Consider the following 26,740-nt stretch of genomic DNA (forward strand, 5'->3'; position numbering starts at 1 on the left):
GTCTGCGGATCAGATCACTGCCAGCGCTGGGCATTGCTAGCTTTACCATCTCCGTCTGCCGATGAGATCACTGCCAGCGCTGGGCATTGCTAGCTTTACCATCTCCGTCTGCGGATGAGATCACTGCCAGCGGTGGGCATTGCTAGCTTTACCATCTCCGTCTGCGGATGAGATCACTGCCAGCGCTGGGCATTGCTAACTTTACCATCTCCGTCTGCCGATGAGATCACTGCCAGCGCTGGGCATTGCTAGCTTTACCATCTCCGTCTGCGGATGAGATCACTGTCAGCGCTGGGCATTGCTAGCTTTACCATCTCCGTCTGCGGATCAGATCACTGCCAGCGCTGGGCATTGCTAGCTTTACCATCTCCGTCTGCAGATGAGATCACTGCCAGCGCTGGGTATTGCTAGCTTTACCATCTCCGTCTGCCGGTGAGATCACTGCCAGCGCTGGGCATTGCTAGCTTTACCATCTCCGTCTGCGGATGAGATCACTGCCAGCGCTGGGCATTGCTAGCTTTACCATCTCCGTCTGCCGATGAGATCACTGCCAGCGCTGGGCATTGCTAGCTTTACCATCTCCGTCTGCGGATGAGATCACTGCCAGCGCTGGCATTGCTAGCTTTACCATCTCCGTCTGCGGATGAGATCACTGCCAGCGCTGGCATTGCTAGCTTTACCATCTCCGTCTGCGGATCAGATCACTGCCAGCGCTGGGCATTGCTAGCTTTACCAACTCCGTCTGCAGATGAGATCACTGCCAGCGGTGGGCATTGCTAGCTTTACCATCTCCGTCTGCGGATGAGATCGCTGCCAGCGCTGGGCATTGCTAGCTTTACCATCTCCGTCTGCGGATGAGATCACTGCCAGCGCTGGGCATGGCTAGCTTTACCATCTCCGTCTGCGGATGAGATCACTGCCAGCGCTGGGCATTGCTAGCTTTACCATCTCCGTCTGCGGATGAGATCACTGCCAGCGCTGGGCATTGCTAGCTTTACCATCTCCGTCTGTCGATGAGATCACTGCCAGCGCTGGGCATTGCTAGCTTTACCATCTCCGTCTGCGGATGAGATCACTGCCAGCGCTGGGCATTGCTAGCTTTACCATCTCCGTCTGCGGATGAGATCACTGCCAGCGCTGGGCATTGCTAGCTTTACCATCTCCGTCTGCGGATGAGATCACTGCCAGCGCTGGCATTGCTAGCTTTACCATCTCCGTCTGCGGATGAGATCACTGCCAGCGCTGGCATTGCTAGCTTTACCAACTCCGTCTGCGGATGAGATCACTGCCAGCGCTGGGCATTGCTAGCTTTACCATCTCCATCTGCGGATGAGATCGCTGCCAGCGCTGGGCATTGCTAGCTTTACCATCTCCGTCTGCGGATGAGATCACTGCCAGCGCTGGGCATGGCTAGCTTTACCATCTCCGTCTGCGGATGAGATCGCTGCTAGCGCTGGGCATTGCTAGCTTTACCATCTCCGTCTGCGGATGAGATCACTGCCAGCGCTGGGCATTGCTAGCTTTACCATCTCCGTCTGCCGATGAGATCACTGCCAGCAGTGGGCATTGCTAGCTTTACCATCTCTGTCTGCGGATGAGATCACTGCCAGCGCTGGGCATTGCTAGCTTTATCATCTCCGTCTGCGGATGAGATCACTGCCAGTGGTGGGCATTGCTAGCTTTACCATCTCCGTCTGCGGATGAGATCACTGCCAGCGCTGGGCATTGCTAGCTTTACCATCTCAGTCTGCGGATAAGATCACTGCCAGCGCTGGGCATTGCTAGCTTTACCATCTCCGTCTGTGGATGAGATCACTGCCATCGCTGGGCATTGCTAGTTTTACCATCTCCGTCTGTGGATGAGATCACTGCCAGCGCTGGGCATTGCTAGTTTTACCATCTCCGTCTGCGGATGAGATCACTGCCAGCGCTGAGCATTGCTAGTTTTACCATCTCCGTCTGCGGGTGAGATCACTGCCAGCAGTGGGCATTGCTAGCTTTACCATCTCCGTCTGCGGATGAGATCACTGCCAGCGGTGGGCATTGCTAGCTTTACCATCTCCGTCTGCGGATGAGATCACTGCCAGCGGTGGGCATTGCTAGCTTTACCATCTCCGTCTGCGGATCAGATCACTGCCAGCGGTGGGCATTGCTAGCTTTACCATCTCCGTCTGCGGATCAGATCACTGCCAGCGCTGGCATTGCTAGTTTTACCATCTCTGTCTGCGGATCAGATCACTGCCAGCGCTGGCATTGCTAGCTTTACCATCTCCGTCTGCGGATGAGATCACTGCCAGCGCTGGGCATTGCTAGCTTTACCATCTCCGTCTGCGGATGAGATCACTGCCAGCGGTGGGCATTGCTAGCTTTACCATCTCCGTCTGCGGATGAGATCACTGCCAGCGGTGGGCATTGCTAGCTTTACCATCTCCGTCTGCGGATGAGATCACTGCCAGCGCTGGCATTGCTAGCTTTACCATCTCCGTCTGCGGATGAGATCACTGCCAGCGCTGGGCATTGCTAGCTTTACCATCTCCGTCTGCGGATGAGATCACTGCCAGCGGTGGGCATTGCTAGCTTTACCATCTCTGCCTGCGGATGAGATCACTGCCAGCGGTGGGCATTGCTAGCTTTACCATCTCTGCCTGCGGATGAGATCACTGCCAGCGCTGGGCATTGGTAGCTTTACCATCTCAGTCTGCGGATGAGATCACTGCCAGCGCTGGGCATTGCTAGCTTTACCATCTCCGTCTGCGGATGAGATCACTGCCAGCAGTGGGCATTGCTAGCTTTACCATCTCCGTCTGCGGATGAGATCACTGCCAGCGCTGGGCATTGCTAGCTTTACCATCTCCGTCTGCGGATGAGATCACTGCCAGCGGTGGGCATTGCTAGCTTTACCATCTCCGTCTGCGGATGAGATCACTGCCAGCGGTGGGCATTGCTAGCTTTACCATCTCCGTCTGCGGATGAGATCACTGCCAGCGCTGGGCATTGCTAGCTTTACCATCTCTGCCTGCGGATGAGATCACTGCCAGCGGTGGGCATTGCTAGCTTTACCATCTCCGTCTGCGGATGAGATCACTGCCAGCGGTGGTGTAAGTGTTAAACGTCTGTAAGTGCGCTCTCTGCCCATGTATCAGTCTCATTCTCCCCGTCCTCTCTTCCATTAGCTCAGCGCGTAATGGATATGGGACGGAATCTGATGCCAGACTCGTCCTGCTGCCTGGCGGATGGACGAATCACACAAGTGATTTTTTATTTTATTTTTTTCATTTTCCCTTCTAGCCAAATCACATGGCTATTAGCGCAAGCTTCTAACATCCCTTCCTGTTCGGAAATTTTTTAATGTGCCGGCAATTAGACGGATGATAAATCGCACGCCGTCAGTTCTGCGCCAGGTCTGCTGGCTTCTCAACCTGTAATTTGCTTATACTTTAAGGTCCATTTATAATAACAGATTTCTTCCTTAACATGCTGTTTTATTAACTCCTTCAATGCTACAGACTAGGCTAATTCTGCATGATTTGCATGAATTCTTTCCTATAAATAGACAGTGCTAATCATTCCATCTGTTAGCAGAAGTATCACGAAAAAGCTGGTGTAAAAAAATAACAGAAAGATAGAACATAGAAATCTATTCACTAAACAAAGAGTGAGAAACTGAGCTAAATGATAAGAAGATTGGATTTGGTTCTAATATAGGGCCTGTACATCCTATATATTCCAAATCTCCAGCTTCTCGAGTCTTGCACCAGTTAGACTGCAGGCACCATTTCCAATGACGCATAATTAGGAAGGAACAGGTGCATGCTGGTAAATATTAGGAGATAAACAGCGTTCTGAATACATTGTTAGAGTAATGGGATTAATGTCATTTAGAGACACGCCAGGCACCAATTCTAATTCTGCAATATGCAAATTACCATCCACATTTCTCGAACTACGCTACTGGTGATGTGGGTTACACAATAAATACAGGGGGGCTATCCGCCACACACTGGGACTGATTGATAATGGTGTCAAGCCACGCCAACAAAATGACACCACTCCTGTCTGGGGGGTTAATGAATTGGAGCCCTTAGAATGTGCTACACAGTATACAGATACTTAGTTCCATCTAACAGAACGGGAGCCGTTAGAGTGTGCTATATACAGATACATGAATGGGGGCCGTTAGAGTGTGCTATATACAGATACATGAATGGGAGCCGTTAGAGAGTGTGCTATATACAGATACATGAATGGGAACCATTAGAGTGTGCTATATACAGATACATGAATGGGAGCCGTTAGAGTGTGCTATATACAGATACATGAATGGCAGCCGTTAGAGTGTGCTATATACAGATACATGAATGGCAGCCGTTAGAGTGTGCTATATACAGATACATGAATGGGAGCCGTTAGAGTGTGCTATATACAGATACATGAATGGGAGCCGTTAGAGTGTGCTATATACAGATACATGAATGGGAGCCGTTAGAGTGTGCTATATACAGATACATGAATGGGAGCCGTTACAGTGTGCTATATACAGATACATGAATGGGAGCCGTTAGAGTGTGCTATATACAGATACATGAATGGGAGCCGTTAGAGTGTGCTGTATACAGATACATGAATGGGAGCCGTTAGAGTGTGCTATATACAGATACATGATTGGGAGCCGTTAGAGTGTGCTATATACAGATACATGAATGGGAGCCATTAGAGTGTGCTATATACAGATACATGAATGGGAGCCGTTAGAGTGTGCTATATACAGATACATGAATGGGAGCCGTTAGAGTGTGCTATATACAGATACATGAATGGGAGCCGTTAGAGTGTGCTATATACAGATACATGAATGGCAGCCGTTAGAGTGTGCTATATACAGATACATGAATGGGGGCCGTTAGAGTGTGCTATATACAGATACATGAATGGCAGCCGTTAGAGTGTGCTATATACAGATACATGAATGGGAGCCGTTAGAGTGTGCTATATACAGATACATGAATGGCAGCCGTTAGAGTGTGCTATATACAGATACATGAATGGGGGCCGTTAGAGTGTGCTATATACAGATACATGAATGGGAGCCGTTAGAGCGTGCTATATACAGATACATGAATGGGAGCCGTTAGAGTGTGCTATATACAGATACATGAATGGGAGCCGTTAGAGTGTGCTATATACAGATACATGAATGGGATCCGTTAGAGTGTGCTATATACAGATACATGAATGGGAGCCGTTAGAGTGTGCTATATACAGATACATGAATGGGAGCCGTTAGAGTGTGCTATATACAGATACATGAATGGGAGCCGTTAGAGTGTGCTATATACAGATACATGAATGGGAGCCGTTAGAGCGTGCTATATACAGACACATGAATGGGGGCCGTTAGAGTGTGCTATATACAGATACATGAATGGGAGCCGTTAGAGTGTGCTATATACAGATACATCAATGGCAGCCGTTAGAGTGTGCTATATACAGATACATGAATGGGAGCCGTTAGAGTGTGCTATATACAGATACATGAATGGGAGCCGTTAGAGTGTGCTATATACAGATACATGAATGGGAGCCGTTAGAGTGTGCTATATACAGATACATGAATGGGGGCCGTTAGAGTGTGCTATATACAGATACATGAATGGTAGAGATGCGCTGGGTGTATCACCTTAAAACCTACTTTGCCTAATGGGAGATCCGGTCCTGCACTCATCTTGTGCTGATTCCTGATCACGAGGAAACTTGGCTACTTGGTAACTTCTCTTGTGTTTAATTATTTTTGTCTCCTAAATCCCCTGAATGTTCCCGCAATCTGTGTTCTAGGTTGTTCCTAATCACACACTAAACAGAAGAAGACCTTCAGTGGCAGCCACCTGGGGTATATAGATCTGACAGATCCTGGGAGAAGGCATTTCTCCGAACTAATCCCAGAATTTGACCTATTCTATGTTCCTATTAGCCGTGATTTCTCTATAGAACTGGGCCCAGAAATCATGCAACCAAATACCCCGAATGTTGAAGCCGGGAATGTGAATTACGAATGAAATCACCCCTCTGATTCCCTATAGAAGGAGGAAGGAGTCTCTTATTATGTGGGAAACCCTGATTAGTGATACGAGGTAATAAAAGGGAAAATGTGTTAATAAAACAATAAATCACTTGATCTCTAACAGTGCCCCGTTTTCAGTGACATCCCCAATACCTGGGTCCATTATGACAATAATAAGGGCTGTTTGGCCCTTCACAATAAGAATGTGAGAGATGTTATTGGGGAGGAGGTTAAGAACACATAAATGCTACTCAAGGGCATTAAGACCAGGGAATACAGTAAGAAAATAAATTGGGCAGACTCCACGTAGTCTGGCCAGAGTCTGACCCCGCACGTCATGACCCTGTGCCATCCAGCTTGCAGCCAAAATGCTGCAGGGGCGATCGCCTGCCTTTATGTTAAATTACAGGCTCGACTTCCTCTGCTTTAACAAAATCATTAAAGCCTTTAGACCTGCGGCTTTCACCCATCCTAGGCTGCAGAACCATCAGAAAATAATGCTCTACCGACTGTCCAGCTGGCAGGTTCTATCAATCAGCTGTAACCTGGCACATGACAGCAGTATCGACAGCGGCCATCCCTACACCCACATCAAATGCTCCATAGATTTCCACTCAGGATAAATGCAGCGAGCTGTGCAGAGTCATTAGAACGAACGGCCAAGTTTGGAAATGCTGCCGTTTACAGCCACAGCCGTTCTGATAAGTTTGACTTCGGTTTCCACAAGACACCAAGGACCCCAATCACACAAAGTAACGAGATATCTGACAAGGAAAGCCCTCTGGACAGAAATAGGCTATTCTTTAATAGAAAGGATAGCTCGTCACAAACTGGAGAAAGGTGTATATATCAATGTTAGAGAGTTATTCCCAGAACGAACGCATGTATCAGATGATACAAAGGCAGATTTTTGGGAGAGCCATTCCATACCTCAAATATGGTATAGATTTACCCCACCCCTGTCTATAATACCAAGCATATTACCCTACTCCCACCTTCCACCCCATGAAATATAATGCCAGATTAATCACTTTACCCCGACCCTGACATCGCACTATGCATAGATTAACATGGTGTGTAGTCCGTACCCTGACATTATACTGCAGTTATATTAACATGGTGTGTAGTCCGTACCCGGACATTATACTGCAGTTATATTAACATGGTGTGTAGTCCGTACCCGGACATTATACTGCAGTTATATTAACATGGTGTGTAGTCCGTACCCTGACATTATACTGCAGTTATATTAACATGGTGTGTAGTCCGTACCCTGACATTATACTGCAGTTATATTAACATGGTGTGTAGTCCGTACCCAGACATTATACTGCAGTTATATTAACATGGTGTGTAGTCCGTACCCTGACATTATACTGCAGTTATATTAACATGGTGTGTAGTCCGTACCCTGACATTATACTGCAGTTATATTAACATGGTGTGTAGTCCGTACCCTGACATTATACTGCAGTTATATTAACATGGTGTGCAGTCCGTACCCTGACATTATACTGCAGTTATATTAACATGGTGTGTAGTCCGTACCCTGACATTAGACTGCAGTTATATTAACATGGTGTGTAGTCCGTACCCTGACATTATACTGCAGTTATATTAACATGGTGTGTAGTCCGTACCCGGACATTATACTGCAGTTATATTAACATGGTGTGTAGTCCGTACCCTGACATTATACTGCAGTTATATTAACATGGTGTGTAGTCCGTACCCTGACATTATACTGCAGTTATATTAACATGGTGTGTAGTCCGTACCCTGACATTATACTGCAGTTATATTAACATGGTGTATAGTCCGTACCCTGACATTATACTGCAGTTATATTAACATGGTGTGTAGTCCGTACCCTGACATTATACTGCAGTTATATTAACATGGTGTTTAGTCCGTGCTGGGGAAATCTGCTGCTCTGTTTTCCTGCTGTACTTGAATCAATATGGCAGGGACACTCGTTATACAGCTTGGATTAAAACACCACAACCACTTTCTAGCACACATCTGGTACATGTTTCAGTGCACACACCTTGTATGTTCCCAGAATAATTCACAAACCGGCTGCAGAAATGGTTGGCGATGTGCAGATCTAAAGGGATACTTGGAGAGAGAAACGTATTGTAGTGATTCTTGGAGAGATCTGGCCCATTTGGATAATTAAAAGCCATTAAATATATTCAGATATTTTGCACTGAACCATTCACTCATTTGCTAAATTAGTTATTGACTTTGCTCAGACATCATTTGCCTCTGAAAGTGTTCAGCCAAAGTGGAGATGATAGATGGAGACATGCACACCATCTATATCAATGTATATTGAAATCCTCTGCAATTCATATCCAGCATCAGTTCAGCAAGAAGCGACTGTTAGAAGCAGCTTCAGCAGAACAGAGTGTATTGGGATGGAAATATTAATTAAAAGTAAGAGAAAATGAGGTGACAGCAATCAATACAAACTATTGTGCTGTATAGGGAGCATGCTGTCTCCCTCTCTGTACACTAAGAGCACACAGACAGTAAATATTTCTGGGTTCATATAGTGAACGCAGTGGGCTATTCCAGGAGTTATTCATTAATGAATTATGAAGAATTTTCAACCCCAAATCCAAGGTCATTGTGTCAAAAGCAGATTTTAGTGTATGTGTGTGTATGCGCGTGCATGCGTGTGTTTGTAAGCTAATCAGAACGAAGTATGAAAGGAAAGATTTGTTGCGTCAACCATAAGCATGCAAGCCCTCACAGGGTGTAAATAATGAATATTTCATTATTGGGAAAAAGTTGATGAAAAAATGATATCCACAAAGGCCCAGACCTATAAATATTTATTATTTAATCCCATGCTGTTTCTTTTTGTACACAGCGACAATGCATTCAGGACATTGAGTAACAACGTGCAACGCGTACAACCTATATGGAGAATTAATAAACAATGAAATAACAAACAGTTGCCTGCGGTTAGCGACTGCTAACATGTCGCTGGCTTTGATTTGAAGGATTCGGATTGACTGCAGATGCGAATGTTTAAAGGAGCACTAGAAGATCCGAAACACAAACGTATATTCCTGACCCTATCGTGTTAAAACCCCCACTTAGGTGGCTTATTGGCACATACACAATGGCCTCCCAATGTTTGGCTGAGATCATCAAGTTTTATTATCTCAGCCAAGGGGGCGAAGCGTGGGCGTGGCCGGCTGCGACCAGACACACGCGGCGCTGGAAAAAGGTGCATTGTATATAATTATTAATAGCTGTAATAAATGTTCTACCTGACACTTACTCTACAGCGCCCACGTGTAATGCCTTGTCACGTGCTGTAAAGGTTTCTGGGGGCTTTCTACTGATTGATTCATGTATGCAGAGCACAGTCAGGCCAGGAATGAAAGTTACACATTATTACACTGTACCTTTAATGATGCAGCCCCCTGGGGACAAGTCTCACTTCCCTGTTCTAGACGCTTTAGAGTCCTAGAATGAGATAGAAAATAAAAGTGATTAGTAATATATACAAGAAAGTAGGAAACATTTTATTTGTAATTAGCTGACATTTAAAATAATTTCTCAATTTCTCAGGATACAGATAGGATTAAAGGACAGCACAAGGTAAAACGTGAACAATAACATAAGGCATGTTCCTAAACAGGGCTTCCCCTCGTCACCTGGCCCAAAATGATGGGATCCACATGATGAGATCCAACAATACTGACAGAGTAGTAAAACCAGCGCTGGTAGCAGCAGGGGCCCCGCAGCATATAAACACAAGCTTCTATCCTCCTGGCACAAGCGTTGGGCACTGTGAATGGGTGGTATCTGTACTATTTCTCCTTCCTGGATAGTTCAATCACATGGTGCCATGCGATAAAGATGGCGGGAGACACATGGCTCTACAATGCTAGACTTCTAAAATCTGGGGTGGGGGCGGGGGAGAATTGAAGATTGAAATGAAGAGAAAAAGGAGATATAGGGGGACTGCGAGGAATGGGCCATGTAGGGAATAAAAGAAGGGGGGGCAACAAAGAAACAACAAAACAAGATTGGAGGAAGAGCTTGAGAGAGTAATTGGGTTTCTATAAAGAGATGCTGAGGATCCATGGATAAACAAGTTTGGAAAAGGTGGTGAGAGACATTGCGGGGCAGTCTGTTACTGAAGGGTGCGGAGCATCAGTACATGACACGCAGAGAATAAAGATGCAAATGAGACAGAGAGATGGCAGAGAAGTGATGAAGAGACATATTGCTCATAAAAAAGCTCTATGCTGCTCAGAACACAGGGGCACAATACTTAAACAGAGGACAATACTGCTCAGAACACAGGGGAATACTGCTCAGAACACGGGGAAATACTGCTCAGAACACGGGGAAATACTGCTCAGAACACGGGGAAATACTGCTCGGAACACAGGGGAAATACTGCTTAGAACACAGGGGAAATACTGCTTAGAACACAGGGGAAATACTGCTTAGAACACAGGAATACTGTTCGGAGCACAGGGGAATACTGCTTAGAACACAGGGGCACAATACTTAAACAGAGGACAATACTGCTCAGAACACAGGGGAATACTGCTCAGAACACAGGAAAACTGCTTGGAACACAGGGGAAAACTGCTAAGAACACAGGGGAAAACTGCTAAGAACACAGGAATACTGTTCGGAGCACAGGGGAATACTGCTTGGAACACAGGGGTAATACTGCTCGGAACACGGGGGAATACTGCTCGGAACACGGGGGAATACTGCTCGGAACACAGGGGAATACTGCTCGGAACACAGGGGAATACTGCTCGGAACACGGGGGAATACTGCTCGGAACACAGGAGAATACTGCTCGGAACACAGGAGAATACTGCTCGGAACACAGGAGAATACTGCTCGGAACACGGGGGAATACTGCTCGGAACACGGGGGAATACTGCTCGGAACACAGGAGAATACTGCTCAGAACACAGGGGAATACTGCTCAGAACACAGAGGAAAACTGCTCGGAACACAGGGGGAATACTGCTCGGAACACAGGGGGAATACTGCTCGGAACACAGGGGGAATACTGCTCGGAACACAGGGGGAATACTGCTCGGAACACAGGGGGAATACTGCTCGGAACACAGGGGAAACCTGCTAAGAACACAGGAATACTTTTAGGAGCACAGCGGAATACTGCTCGGAACACAGGGAGAATACTGCTCGGAACACAGGGAGAATACTGCTCGGAACACAGGGAGAATACTGCTCGGAACACGGAGAATACTGCGCAGAACACAGGGGAATACTGCGCAGAACACAGGGGAATACTGCTGATACTCCTATTACATACTATGATACTCCTATTACATACTGCGATACTCCTATTACACACTGCGATACTCCTATTACACACTGCGATACTCCTATTACACACTGTGATACTCCTATTACATACTGCGATACTCCTATTACATACTGTGATACTTATGATACATACTGCGATACTCCTATTACATACTGCGATACTCCTATTACATACTGCGATACTCCTATTACATACTGCGATACTCCTATTACATACTGCGATACTCCTATTACATACTGCGATACTCCTATTACATACTGCGATATTCCTATTACATACTGCGATACTCCTATTACACACTGCGATACTCCTATTACATACTGCGATACTCCTATTACATACTGCGATACTCCTATTACACACTGTGATACTCCTATTACATACTGCGATACTCCTATTACATACTGCGATACTCCTATTACATACTGCGATACTCCTATTACATACTATGATACTCCTATTACATACAATGATACTTATGATACATACTGCGTTACGCCTGCTCGGCTGGAAAAGACTGCGTTAGCAGTTCAATCATCCCCAGGATAAAGCTGACACTGATTGTTAATGCATATTAAATATATTTGTCAGCATGTTTAGCAATTAAATTCAGACAAGCCATTAACATCAAAATTGAGCAGATGAAAAATGATTTCTGAAATCCTATTTCTGGCACGATCGCGGCACGCTGCAGAAACATTGGAACAATATTTCCTTAACTATAAAAATCTTCCTGAGAAAGTTGTCTCGTTGCCAATTCGGCAAAGATAAGATGCTGTTGTTTTTGTAGAAATTCAATAATTACAGTTAAAAGAGTGCTTGCAAATAACTAATGTAAACTCCTTATCTCGGTAATTGGTTTCCTTCGAAAGATCCAAATCTCCCTCAGGTAACAAATTAATTTAATAGTAACGTGTAAAAGAATATATAAATATTTCACTTAGGTTAAATTGTTTCACGCTGTGCAATAGGGGGTCAGAATAACTGCATAAACCAAAGCTTTCCTTTACGCACTAATTGCACATTTATTAACTGCAGGGCTTGGCCGCTACAATTTATTTGGACAGTTAAGATAAACTGATAGGTGGACAACTTCCTCCCACCATAAGAAGTTGCTCTACTTCAGGTTGAATAGACCAGTCTGAGATGGCAGGGTAGACGCTGTGACTGTGAGGGTAGATGCTGTGACTGGCAGGGTAGATGCTGTGACTGTGAGGGTAGACGCTGTGACTGGCAGGGTAGACGCTGTGACTGGCAGGGTAGATGCTGTGACTGGCAGGGTAGACACTGTGACTATGAGGGTAGACGCTGTGACTATGAGGGTAGACGCTGTGACTGTGAGGTAGACGCTGTGACTGGCATGGTAGACGCTGTGACTGGCATGGTAGACGGTGTGACTGGCAGGGTAGACGCTGTGACTGGCAGGGTAGAGGCTGTGACTGTGAGGGTAGACGCTGTGACTGGCAGGGTAGATGCTGTGACTGAGGGTAGAGGCTGTGACTGGCAGGGTAGACGCTGTGACTGGCAGGGTAGATGCTGTGACTGGCAGGGTAGACGCTGTGACTGTGAGGGTAGACGCTGTGACTGGCAGGGTAGATGCTGTGACTGGCAGGGTAGAGGCTGTGGCTGGCAGGGTAGAGGCTGTGGCTGGCAGGGTAGAGGCTGTGACTGGCAGGGTAGAGGCTGTGACTGGCAGGGTAGAGGCTGTGACTGGCAGGGTAGAGGCTGTGACTGGCAGGGTAGATGCTGCGACTAACAGTATAGACCAATCGAAGCTGTGACTGGCAGGGTAGATGCTGTGACTGTGAGGGTAGACGCTGTGACTGTGAGGGTAGATGCTGTGACTGTGAGGGTAGACGCTGTGACTGGCAGTGTAGACGCTGTGACTGTGAGGGTAGACGCTGTGACTGGCAGTGTAGACGCTGTGACTGGCAGTGTAGACGCTGTGACTGTGAGGGTAGACGCTGTGACTGTGAGGGTAGACGCTGTGACTGGCAGTGTAGACGCTGTGACTGGCAGTGTAGACGCTGTGACTGTGAGAGTAGATGCTGTGACGGTCAGGGTAGACCAATCTGAGATGTGACTGGCAGTATAGACCAATCTAAGCTGTGACTGGCAGGGTAGACGCTGTGACTGTGAGGGTAGACGCTGTGACTGGCAGTGTAGACGCTGTGACTGGCAGTGTAGACGCTGTGACTGTGAGAGTAGATGCTGTGACGGTCAGGGTAGACCAATCTGAGATGTGACTGGCAGTATAGACCAATCTAAGCTGTGACTGGCAGGGTAGACGCTGTGACTGTGAGAGTAGATGCTGTGACGGTCAGGGTAGACCAATCTGAGATGCAGGCTAGACCAAACTTGGCTGTGACTGGCAGGGTAAACGCTGTGACTGGCAGTATAGACCAATCTAAGCTGTGACTGGCAGGGTAGACGCTGTGACTGTGAGGGTAGACGCTGTGACTGGCAGTGTAGACGCTGTGACTGGCAGTGTAGACGCTGTGACTGTGAGAGTAGATGCTGTGACGGTCAGGGTAGACCAATCTGAGATGTGACTGGCAGTATAGACCAATCTAAGCTGTGACTGGCAGGGTAGACGCTGTGACTGTGAGAGTAGATGCTGTGACGGTCAGGGTAGACCAATCTGAGATGCAGGCTAGACCAAACTTGGCTGTGACTGGCAGGGTAAACGCTGTGACTGGCAGTATAGACCAATCTAAGCTGTGACTGGCAGGGTAGACGCTGTGACTGTGAGGGTAGACGCTGTGACTGGCAGTGTAGACGCTGTGACTGGCAGTGTAGACGCTGTGACGGTCAGGGTAGACCAATCTGAGATGTGACTGGCAGTATAGACCAATCTAAGCTGTGACTGGCAGGGTAGACGCTGTGACTGTGAGAGTAGATGCTGTGACGGTCAGGGTAGACCAATCTGAGATGCAGGCTAGACCAAACTTGGCTGTGACTGGCAGGGTAAACGCTGTGACTGGCAGTATAGACCAATCTGAGCTGTGACAGGCAGGGTAGACGCTGTGACTAGAGGATAAATCAATCTAAGCTTTAAGTGGCAGGGTAGACGCTGTGACTGGCAGTATAGGCCAAAACTGTTTACAAACAATAACATACAGTAGACACAGTATACACTCAATGACACACACAGACACAGTATACACACAATAACACACAGTAGACACAGTATACACTCAATGACACACACAGACACAGTATACACACAGTAAACACAGTATACACTCAATGACACACACAGACACAGTACACACAAAATAACACACAGTGGGCACAGTATACACTCAATTACACACACACAGACACAGTATACACACAATAACACACAGTGGACACAGTATACACTCAATGACACACACAGACACAGTACACAAACAATAACACACAGTAGACACAGTATACACTCAATGGCACACACAGACACAGTACACACACAATAACACACAGTGGACACAGTATACACTCAGTGACACACACAGACACAGTGCACACACAATAACACACAGTGGACACAGTGCGCACACACTGCTATACAAATACACTCAAAGTACATCCACTACTATACACACACTTATATAGACCACATACACAAACACATGCTGCAGCCTACATTTAAAAGGACTCGGAAGGCACTCAAACCTCTTTGTTCCAATGGTCTGGGTGCCATGTCTCTGTAACTGGAAGAATTGCAGTTCCACATGAAACGTTCCCATCGCATATTTTAAATGCCTCTAGTGGCTATCACTGTGATGGCCCCTAGTGGCGCTTCGTCTAAATAGCAAAACTCATCCATTGTAATTAGATGGTCTTATAGAGAATGGGACAGGCACTAAAAATGTATCAATAATAATAATAGCGCTGGGGATACGTTTGTATTAATTTAATAACGTTTTAGTGTTCCTTTAATTATTTGTTGGGTAAACAATTAAAATAATTTATTATTATGAATAGTATTTTTATTTTGTAATATTGTTTTATTTTTTACATATTTACATATATCTAGAAAAGATTTAAACATTAAAAAATGGTTTATTTGAAAATATTAAATCATTTGAACAGCTTATCCATTAGTATTAAATCAAGACCATTTCAGTAGTGTTGTGCCCTGTGATGTCATGTATAATTATTTATCCAGATAGGTGGCAATCCTAGCCCATAAAGCCCATAATGCAGAACTGGCTCTGGCTCTGCGCTGGGACTGGATGGTGTTAGGTTTGACTGGACTGAGGGCCCCATCAGACTCTCCCCTAGTCTTCAATCGTTTAAGAAGTGCCTTAAAACCCATCTCTTTAGGAAAGCTTATGGCCTCCCAGAGTACCCTCTACCTCACATACCTGTCTCTTGCTCTCTCCTAAAGGGCAGCACTCTACTCTCTCCTCCAGCTCTGCTTCACTCCCACCTTGTTTGATTGCTATTTCCTGTCCTAATGTGTTTTATACCCCACCTCCTATAGACTGTAAGCTCATCATACAGACTGTAAGCTCACCCTATAGACTGTAAGCTCATCATACAGACTGTAAGCTCATCATACAGACTGTAAGCTCATCGTATAGACTGTAAGCTCATCGTACACACTGTAAGCTCATCGTATAGACTGTAAGCTCATCATACACACTGTAAGCTCATTTGAGCAGGGTCCTCTTCAACCTATCGTTCCTGTAAGTTTTCTTGTAATTGTCCTATTTATAGTTAAATCCCCCCTCTCATAATATTGTAAAGCGCTACGGAATCTGTTGGCGCTATATAAATGGCAATAATAATAATGATAATAATAAGGGCAGGAACTAGTCTGATCTGTGATTGGCTGCATGGACTGGTCTGTTCTGTGATTGTTAGGGTTGTATAAAATTGGCATCTGACGGCAGCATGCCCCTCCTCCGTGCCGCCCTCTGGCTTACCCTAAGCCTATCCTCCCTGATGTCAGCTGAGGAATATTGGGCTTCAAGGGAACCTGGCCTTGGTGCTGGAAACCAGGTGAGTTTTATAAATTATTTATTTGAGACTCTGGGAGGGGGCAGGCCAGCTCAGAAAGGATTACACTTTAATAATCATTAATAACTGTGTGTGACCCTATCTCTCCAATGCTGTTCCTGTGAATACAGAATATCTTGAGACATTCTGTTCTGAACCCTGCACACTGCGTGCGTTCCATGTTACACACTGTGTGCGTTCCGTGTTAGACACTGTCTGCGTTCTGTGTTACACACTGTGTGCGTTCCATGTTACACACTGTGTGCGTGTAGTGTTATATTGTGTGCGTTCCGTGTTAGACACTGTCTGCGTTTCGTGTTATACTGTGTGCGTTCCGTGTTAGACACTGTCCGCGTTCTGTGTTACACACTGTGTGCGTTTAGTGTTTTACTTTGTGCGTTCCATGTTTGACACTGTGTGCATTGCTTTCAGTGTTATACTGTGTGCGTTACATGTTAGACACTGTGTGCATTCCATGTTAGACACTGTGCGCATTGCGTTCAGTGTTATACTGCGTTTGTTCTGTGTTAGATATTGTGTGCATTCCACGTTAGACACTGTGTGCATTGCGTTCAGTGTTCTACTGCGTTTGTTCTGTGTTAGACACTGTGTGCATTCCATGTTAGACACTGTGTGCATTGTGTTCAGTGTTATACTGCGTTTGTTCTGTGTTAGACACTGTGTGCATTCCATGTTAGACACTGTGTGTATTGCGTTCAGTGTTAAACTGTGTTTGTTCTGTGTTAGACACTGTGTGCATTCAATGTTAGACACTGTGTGCATTGCGTTCAGTGTTAAACTGTGTTTGTTCTGTGTTAGACACTGTGTGCATTCAATGTTAGACACTGTGTATTGCGTTCAGTGTTAAACTGCGTTTGTTCTGTGTTAGACACTGTGTGTGCACATTCACTCTTGCTCCGGGCGATTTTCTATAAAATGCCATTTTATGTGTAAAGATGTTCTGTCTAATTCATTTGATGTTTAATAGATTAATACTGTGTTTTGGGCTTTATTTATTTCACTGTTTATAAAGGGAATGTTTTATTGGCTAGTTTGAAGGTGACATTTTACCCTATTTTAACAAATCTGCCAGAGAACGGGTTAAGGTTCCATCTGGAATAAAAGGGTAACTTGAGCCCCCTGCGGTTTCACATCTTGATGCAGCATTTGGCCTGTGATAGGCTTTAAACACCACTTTAGGTTGTTTGTAAAAGGGCACAGGCTCTAGAACCCTTACAGCCAGGTCCACCGGGTATCAGAGGCTGGCTGAGGGTCATGGGAGTTAGGAGTCAGAAGCTGCCATTAATTTCTTCACTTCCTCTGATGTACAAAAATAATAGAAATCGGAGAGGAGATGTTGGGATCAGCTCAGCGGCAGCTGTTTTTACTGCACCCGTAACGAGCATGTCATATAACATGAAACAAAGGGTTTCCTGTGGCTGTCAGGCTAAAGTTCAAAGATCTTACATTGGCCTTCAGTGCCCCCAACAAAGCAGCTCCCCCATGCATCTCCTCTGCAAATTCATCCAGCATGTCCCCTCGTCCTGTCTCTGACCTTCACTGAGACCAGAGTAAAGACTGGAGACTCCTACAATAAGCGGACCTTCAACTTCACAAGTTATGGCTGATTATGGACTCTCGATTCGCCCGAAGATTGTTACTTTTTTCTGGTGACAGAAAGCGAGAACATGTCTCTGATAAAACACACATAGTCCCTCCTACAGCGACTTGTTAAACTGAAAGCAGTGGAGATTGAGTAGTGAGGGGGTGATGGGAGAGCATTGCTTCGGGAACGTAGGACATTCTGCATGAGATATCCGGGGACTCTATCATTTCACATATTGGTGGAAAGCCCCGTCAGGACACTATGTTTATCTATACACTCTTTATCTGATTCACAAGTGAAAGGAAAAATCACTGCTTTCAATTCTCTCCTGATTTTCTATAAACGTTCTTCACTCGAGAAACATTTCAAAGAACACGACAGCACAGTACGAGTTTACAATACTGGCGTCATTTCCAGTTTGATACTAACCAACATGATAAAATAAATCAATAAGGCCTACAAGGACGAGCAGACCACATGTTCAGGGACGGTGACATGTGACCAGTTTCATGGAGTTCCATTCTATACAATGAAAGGAGGCATAAAGTTTGTACCTACGTTTCCATTGGACGTGAGAGATGGAAAGCGACCATACAGAAACATATCAATTTTTTTGCTTTTATTTTTGCCCAATCTAAGTAGAATTAGGACATTGCCTGGATGATGGTGGAAGGTACCTCCATATTCTGACTTAATCCTGGTGTCCTGCACACTAACGTTAAATAATGCATGAGCACTTTAACCCCCATTTTGGTCTCCAGTCGTCCCTCTCTGCATCAAGCAAACTATACTTCCCAAGACTGAGTTGATATAAACTTAGAGCTCATAACCCCGATGGCAGAGATATTGGTCATTTTCAGATTTTTAATAAGAGAATAACAGGATTTTCACAGCTATTTTCATTCCAGCCCTAGAGAAAGCAGCCAGTACAGTTCTGTCTGACAACCCTTCCCATATCTCCAGAACAAAGGGCTAAATGTAGTGCAGTTAAATTGGACGGGATTTTTGGCAAGTTGTAAAGCATATTATTGGATCAATATGAGATCCTTTCTTAAGAAGTCATGTTTGGGAATATTGTAAGCCTGATAGTTCATGTACAACATCAATGAAAATGGACATATTGGTCCAATAAAAGAAATAAAAACATGCCAAAAATCTAATTTCCTTCAGGCCGAAAATCCGGCAGTAAGAAGGTGCGCACACTCAGAAAGTGAAGATTATTTTTCTAGTAATGGGGTCTCTTTAAGAATATAATGGTGGCAGCTGGTGGATATTCGGTTCGTCCATACCACCATTTTGAAGGGGAGCCCCCTACAGAACATACATTAAACCTTACGGGTTTTTATAGGCAAAATAACACTTGGGAGGTTACTAGTGGAATGAGCTTCCCGATCTCATCTTTTAAAGAGACAGTGTAGGCACTCATCTCATTAAAGTGGTTATAGTGTCTGGAGTTATAAGTGAAAATCACTTTTAATTTGCACTAGCCTTTTTTCTTGTGAGGTCTTTTTTAAAATTTATAATAAAGATATAAAGGAAATTACGATCCAACTGGGTCCTGGCACAGCAAGGCACAACGAGAGCTGGAGGAACAAGACAAAATGTTTCATTGCTCCTCCCATCTCTATGCTCGCTCTATGCTGACTGAGAGGTGTAATGGGAGGAGCTTATAACAATGATTGACAGGGAGCTAAGATGGAGGTGGCTCGCTCTATGCTGACTGAGAGGTGTAATGGGAGGAGCTTATAACAATGATTGACAGGGAGCTAAGATGGAGGTGGCTCGCTCTATGCTGACTGAGAGGTGTAATGGGAGGAGCTTATAACAATGATTGACAGGGAGCTAAGATGGATGTGCCCAGTTCCAGGAAATCGTTATATACTGTAGTGTGGACACTTTTGTTTCAGATTCACAAGCATGTATTTGTTAATTTGTTACTGTTGAAAAGTGAATATAATAGTAACAATCTGATAATTCAGAATTGGTTTATCTGCCCCAGACAGTGGGTGAGCTGGCATAGTGCCCTCAGCCTATCGCTGCCGTTCAGCTTTGACAGAATTCATCCTGATAGTGTATACATGTAAATCACACATTATCAAGTTGGCCGGCCACAGACATTATCCGAATGTCGGACACGGCCCCAGTTATTATCAAGCCAGTTCTAAAAAAAACACAGACACCAACTGTTCTTAGCAGAAAAACCACTACATTGAGCTGTAATAATACAATGAGCTGTGCTAATACACTGAGCTGTAATATGATAATACATTGAGCTGTAATAATACAATGAGCTGTGCTAATACACTGAGCTGTAATATGATAATACATTGAGCTGTAATAATACAATGAGCTGTGCTAATACACTGAGCTGTAATATGATAATACATTGAGCTGTAATAATACAATGAGCTGTGCTAATACACTGAGCTGTAATATGATAATACATTGAGCTGTAATAATACAATGCGCTGTTATAATATAAAGAGCAGTAATAATATAATGAGCTGTGCTAATACATTGAGCTGTAATAATACAATGAGCTGTGCTAATACATTGAGCTGTAATATGATAATACATTGAGCTGTAATAATACAATGAGCTGTGCTAATACACTAAGCTGTAATATGATAATACATTGAGCTGTAATAATACAATGAGCTGTGCTAATACACTGAGCTGTAATATGATAATACATTGAGCTGTAATAATACAATGAGCTGTGCTAATACACTGAGATGTAATGTTATAATACATTGAGCTGTAATAATACAATGAGCTGTGCTAATACATTGAGCTGTAATATGATAATACATTGAGCTGTAATAATACAATGAGCTGTGCTAATACACTAAGCTGTAATATGATAATACATTGAGCTGTAATAATACAATGAGCTGTGCTAATACACTGAGCTGTAATATGATAATACATTGAGCTATAATAATACAATGCGCTGTTATAATACAAAGAGCTGTAATAATACAATGAGCTGTGCTAATACATTGAGCTGTAATATGATAATACATTGAGCTGTAATAATACAATGAGCTGTGCTAATACACTAAGCTGTAATATGATAATACATTGAGCTGTAATAATACAATGAGCTGTGCTAATACATTGAGCTGTAATATGATAATACATTGAGCTGTAATAATACAATGAGCTGTGCTAATACACTAAGCTGTAATATGATAATACATTGAGCTGTAATAATACAATGAGCTGTGCTAATACACTGAGCTGTAATATGATAATACAGTGAGCTGTAATAATACAATAGAAACATAGAAACATAGAATGTGACGGCAGATAAGAACCATTCGGCCCATCTAGTCTGCCCAGTTTTCTAAATACTTTCATTAGTCCCTGGCCTTATCTTATAGTTAGGATAGCCTTATGCCTATCCCACGCATGCTTAAACTCCTTTACTGTGTTAACCTCTACCACTTCAGCTGGAAGGCTATTCCATGCATCCACTACCCTCTCAGTAAAGTAATACTTCCTGGTATTATTTTTAAACCTTTGTCCCTCTAATTTAAGACTATGTCCTCTTGTTGTGGTAGTTTTTCTTCTTTTAAATATAGTCTCCTCCTTTACTGTGTTGATTCCCTTTATGTATTTAAATGTTTCTATCATATCCCCCCTGTCTCGTCTTTCCTCCAAGCTATACATGTTAAGATCCTTCAACCTTTCCTGGTAAGTTTTATCCTGCAATCCATGAACCAGTTTAGTAGCCCTTCTTTGAACTCTCTCTAAGGTATCAATATCCTTCTGAAGATACGGTCTCCAGTACTGTGTACAGTACTCCAAGTGAGGTCTCACCAGTGTTCTGTACAATGGCATGAGCACTTCCCTCTTTCTACTGCTAATACCTCTCCCTATACAACCAAGCATTCTGCTAGCATTTCCTGCTGCTCTATTACATTGTCTGCCTACCTTTAAGTCATCAGAAATAATCACCCCTAAATCCCTTTCCTCAGATGTTGAGGTTAGGACTCTATCAAATATTTTGTACTCTACCCTTGGGTTTTTACGTCCAAGATGCATTATCTTGCACTTATCCACATTAAATGTCAGTTGCCACAACTCTGACCATTTTTCTAGTTTACCTAAATCATTTTCCATTTGGCTTATCCCTCCTGGAACATCAACCCTGTTACATATCTTAGTATCATCTGCAAAAAGACACACCTTACCATCAAGACCTTCTGCAATATCACTAATAAAAATATTAAAGAGAATGGGTCCAAGTACAGATCCCTGAGGTACCCCACTGGTGACAAGCCCAAGCTTCGAATATACTCCATTGACTACAACCCTCTGTTGCCTGTCACTCAGCCACTGCCTTACCCATTCAACAATATTCGAATCCAAACTCAAAGATTGTAGTTTATTGATAAGCCTTCTATGTGCAACAGTGTCAAAAGCCTTACTGAAATCTAGGTAAGCAATGTCTACTGCACCACCCTGATCTATAATTTTAGTTACCCAATCAAAAAAATCAATAAGATTAGTTTGGCATGATCTCCCTGAAGTAAACCCATGTTGTCTCTGGTCTTGAAATCCATGTGTTTTTAGATGTTCAACAATCCTATCCTTTAACATGGTTTCCATCACTTTCCCCACTACTGAAGTAAGGCTTACTGGCCTATAGTTGCCCGACTCCTCCCTATTACCTTTCTTGTGAATGGGCACAACATTCGCTAACTTCCAATCTTCTGGGACTACTCCTGTTATCAATGATTGGTTAAATAAATCTGTTAATGGTTTTGCTAGTACACCACTAAGCTCTTTTAATAGCTTTGGGTGTATTCCATCAGGTCCCATTGACTTATTTGTCTTTACTTTTGACAGTTGAAATAGAACCTCTTCCTCTGTAAACTCACGTGTAATAAATGACTCATTTATCCTTTTTGTTAACAGAGGTCCCTTTCCTTCATTTTCATCTGTAAATACCGAACAAAAATATTCATTGAGGCAGTCAGCTAGACCTTTATCCTCATCTACATACCTTCCTTCTTTTGTTTTTAATCTAACTAATCCTTGTTTTACTTTTCTTTTCTCATTTATGTATCTAAAAAAAGTTTTGTCCCCCTTTTTTACTGACTGTGCTATTTTCTCTTCTGTGTGGGATTTGGAAGCTCTTATAACTTGCTTAGCCTCTTTCTGCCTAATCTTATAGGTCATTCTGTCTTCCTCACTCTGGTTTTTTTTATAATTACTAAATGCTAACTTTTTGTTTTTTACTATTTTGGCCACATCTGCGGAGTACCACAGTGGTTTCTTGAATTTTTTGCTTTTACTGACAAGCCTAATGCAATTTTCTGTTGCCTTCAGTAGTGCAGCTTTTAAATAATCCCATTTCTTTTGGACTCCATTTAAATTGCTCCAGTCTGATAATGACTCCTTTACACATGTTCTAATTTTAGAAAAGTCTGTTTTTCTAAAGTCTAAAACTTTTGTTTTTGTGTGGTGTGACTCAGTCACTGTTTTATATTAAACCACACTGACTGATGATCACTGGATCCTAAACTTTCACCTACAGTAATATCTGATACCAAATCTCCATTTGTTAACACTAAATCTAGTATGGCCTCTTTACGAGTTGGCTCCTCAACGACTTGTTTTAGAGACAATCCCAGTAGGGAGTTTAGAATATGTGTGCTCCTGGCACAAGTAGCTATTTTTGTTTTCCAATTCACATCAGGAAGATTAAAGTCACCCATGATGATAACTTCCCCCTTCATTGTCATTTTAGCTATTTCTTCAACTAGTAAATTATCTAACTCTTCAATTTGTCCTGGGGGCCTATAAATCACACCTACACGAGTTACTGTGTGATTACCAAATTCTAACGTAACCCAAACGGACTCTATGTTCGCCTCACTAACCTTTATTAGGCTAGATTTTATGCTATCCTTTACATACAGGGCCACCCCTCCCCCTTTCTTGCCTTCCCTGTCTTTTCTATATAAAGAGTACCCTGGTATTGCTATGTCCCAGTCATTTTTCTCATTATACCATGTCTCGGTAACAGCGACTAAATCTACACTATCAGTTGCCATTATTGCCACAAGTTCATGGATCTTATTCCCTAAACTGCGAGCATTTGTAGACATGACTCTAAGCTTATCATTTTTTAACACACTTGCTACAGGCACCTTCTGTCCTTGTTTTGGGGGACAATTGGATTGATGTTTTATCACCCTTTTGCCCCCCCCCTCCTAGTTTAAATACATCCTAGCAAAACCTCTGAACTGCTCACTGAGAACATTTGTTCCCTTTTGAGAAAGATGCAAACCATCTTTTTTGTACAGTTTATTTCCATTCCAAACAGAGCTACCATGAGAAATAAAGCCAAATCCTTGCTCCCGACACCATTCACCAAGCCACAAGTTAAAGTCCCTAATACGCATCCGCCTGTCATTCTGAGTGTTATGCACAGGCAGAACTTCAGAGAATGACCGTGTGGAAGCAACCTGCCGTATATCATTGGCAAAAACACTAAAAACTTCCTTAACCTCTGAAACCTCATTGCAAGCCAAGTCATTTGTCCCTAAATGGACAAGTACATCCAATTCCCCTTCCTGCTTTGCTTGCTTAACAATATTACAGATACGTCTCCTGTCTCTGTGAGCAGTAGCTCCGGGAAGACACCTCACAAGACCACCATTGTCCATCTCCACACCTCTTATGATGGAATCCCCCAACAACAACTGCTTTCTATTAGGCCTCACCATAGTCTTCAAGCCTCTCTGCACAACACCACTAGCCTCAGTGCCTCTCTGCACAACACCACTAGCCTCAGTGCCTCTCTGCACAACACCACTAGCCTCAGTGCCTCTCTGCACAACACCACTAGCCTCAGTGCCTCTCTGCACAACACCACTAGCCTCAGTGCCTCTCTGCACAACACCACTAGCCTCAGTGCCTCTCTGCACAACACCACTAGCCTCAGTGCCTCTCTGCACAACACCACTAGCCTCAGTGCCTCTCTGCACAACACCACTAGCCTCAGTGCCTCTCTGCACAACACCACTAGCCTCAGTGCCTCTCTGCACAACACCACTAGCCTCAGTGCCTCTCTGCACAACACCACTAGCCTCAGTGCCTATCTCCAGGACACCACTACACTCTGAAAGTGCAGAAAATGAATTATGTAGAACAACAGACTGTGCAATATGCCTTTTATCCACAACTCCAAGTCTACCAGATCCTACAGTAATCCATCTGCCATTCCTAGTATGTCTCTGCGGCAATGGCTTTGTAGCAGTTCCAGCCTGAATTTGTTTATCAGATAATTTACAAATCTCAGACTTCAAAAATACAATCTCCTGCCGCAAGATAGAGAACTGTCTACAGATTAGACAACAACCAAACCTCCAAAAAGTGGAACGTGAAACAAATGCAAAGCAACTATTACACTGAACTAAGTCTGCCATTCCAATGAGGCGAATAATTTAAATCAAACAAATTTTACCTTTTTTTTTTTTTATTTATCCTCCTGGATACCTCAGATTACCTCCAGTTTATCTCCAGAATATCTCCAACCACACACACACTTAGAAGCAACACTTAGATGAAGCAACCAAGCTCGACAATGAGCTGTGCTAATACACTAAGCTGTAATATGATAATACATTGAGCTGTAATAATACAATGAGCTGTGCTAATACATTGAGCTGTAATATGATAATACATTGAGCTGTAATAATACAATGAGCTGTGCTAATACACTGAGCTGTAATATGATAATACATTGAGCTGTAATAATACAATGAGCTGTGCTAATACACTGAGATGTAATGTTATAATAATACAATGAGCTTTGCCAATACACTGAGCTGTAATATTATGATAATACATTGAGCTGTAATATTATAATACATTGAGTGGTAATGATACACGGAGACGTACTAATACACTGAGCTATAATATTAAGATGATACAATGAGCTGTTGTAATAATACAATGAGCTGTAATAATACACAAAGCTGTAATATTATGATAATACATTTAGCTGTAATAATACACTGAGCTGTAATATTATAATACATTGAGTGGTAATGATACACGGAGACGTACTAATACACTGAGCTATAATATTATGATGATACAATGAGCTGTTGTAATAATACAATGAGCTGTAATAATACACTAAGCTGTAATATTACGATAATACACTGAGCTGTAATAATACACTGAGCTGTAATATTATGATAATACATTGAGCTGTAATAATACAATGCGCTGTTATAATACAAAGAGCTGTAATAATACAATGAGCTGTACTAATACACTGAGCTGTAATATGATAATACATTGAGCTGTAATAATACAATGAGCTGTGCTAATACACTGAGCTGTAATAATACAATTATTATTATTATTATTATTATTATTATATTATTTATAGAGCGCCGTCAAATTCCGCAGCGCTTTACAATGAGCTGCTATAATGCAATGAGCTGCTATAATACAAAAGGTTTAAATGGCAGCTCCACACACAGTCACACACTCTGGCTTGTGTACATTGTAGGATCGACTTGTAAGGATAAAGTGTGAGCTGTGCGGTGACAGAGCCTTCACGCAGATCACTGGGAACAGAGGGGTTAAATCATTGCAGGACTATAATTGGGAATGGAAGCTATTACAAGTCCCAGCCTTTATTAGCTGCAATATCTCCCTCTTTTTAAACACATCAGTGCACTTAGAGCCTAATTCCATTTCATGCTGA

At 43.5% G+C, this 26,740-nt stretch overlaps 1 protein-coding gene across 2 annotated transcripts in view; it reads right to left on the bottom strand.

Annotated features, from left to right (window-relative positions):
* Positions 1–26,740, bottom strand: part of CNTFR (ciliary neurotrophic factor receptor) — a 572,999-nt gene that overhangs the window by 446,622 nt on the left and 99,637 nt on the right. For both annotated transcript variants that reach the window (XM_063453544.1, XM_063453545.1), the window contains exon 2: positions 9,481–9,541. The gene's annotated coding sequence lies outside the window, so the exon portion shown is untranslated. The remainder of the gene's footprint in view (positions 1–9,480; positions 9,542–26,740) is intronic.

This window comes from Pelobates fuscus, chromosome 5 (assembly GCF_036172605.1).
Source record: "Pelobates fuscus isolate aPelFus1 chromosome 5, aPelFus1.pri, whole genome shotgun sequence".
NCBI lineage: Eukaryota > Metazoa > Chordata > Amphibia > Anura > Pelobatidae > Pelobates > Pelobates fuscus.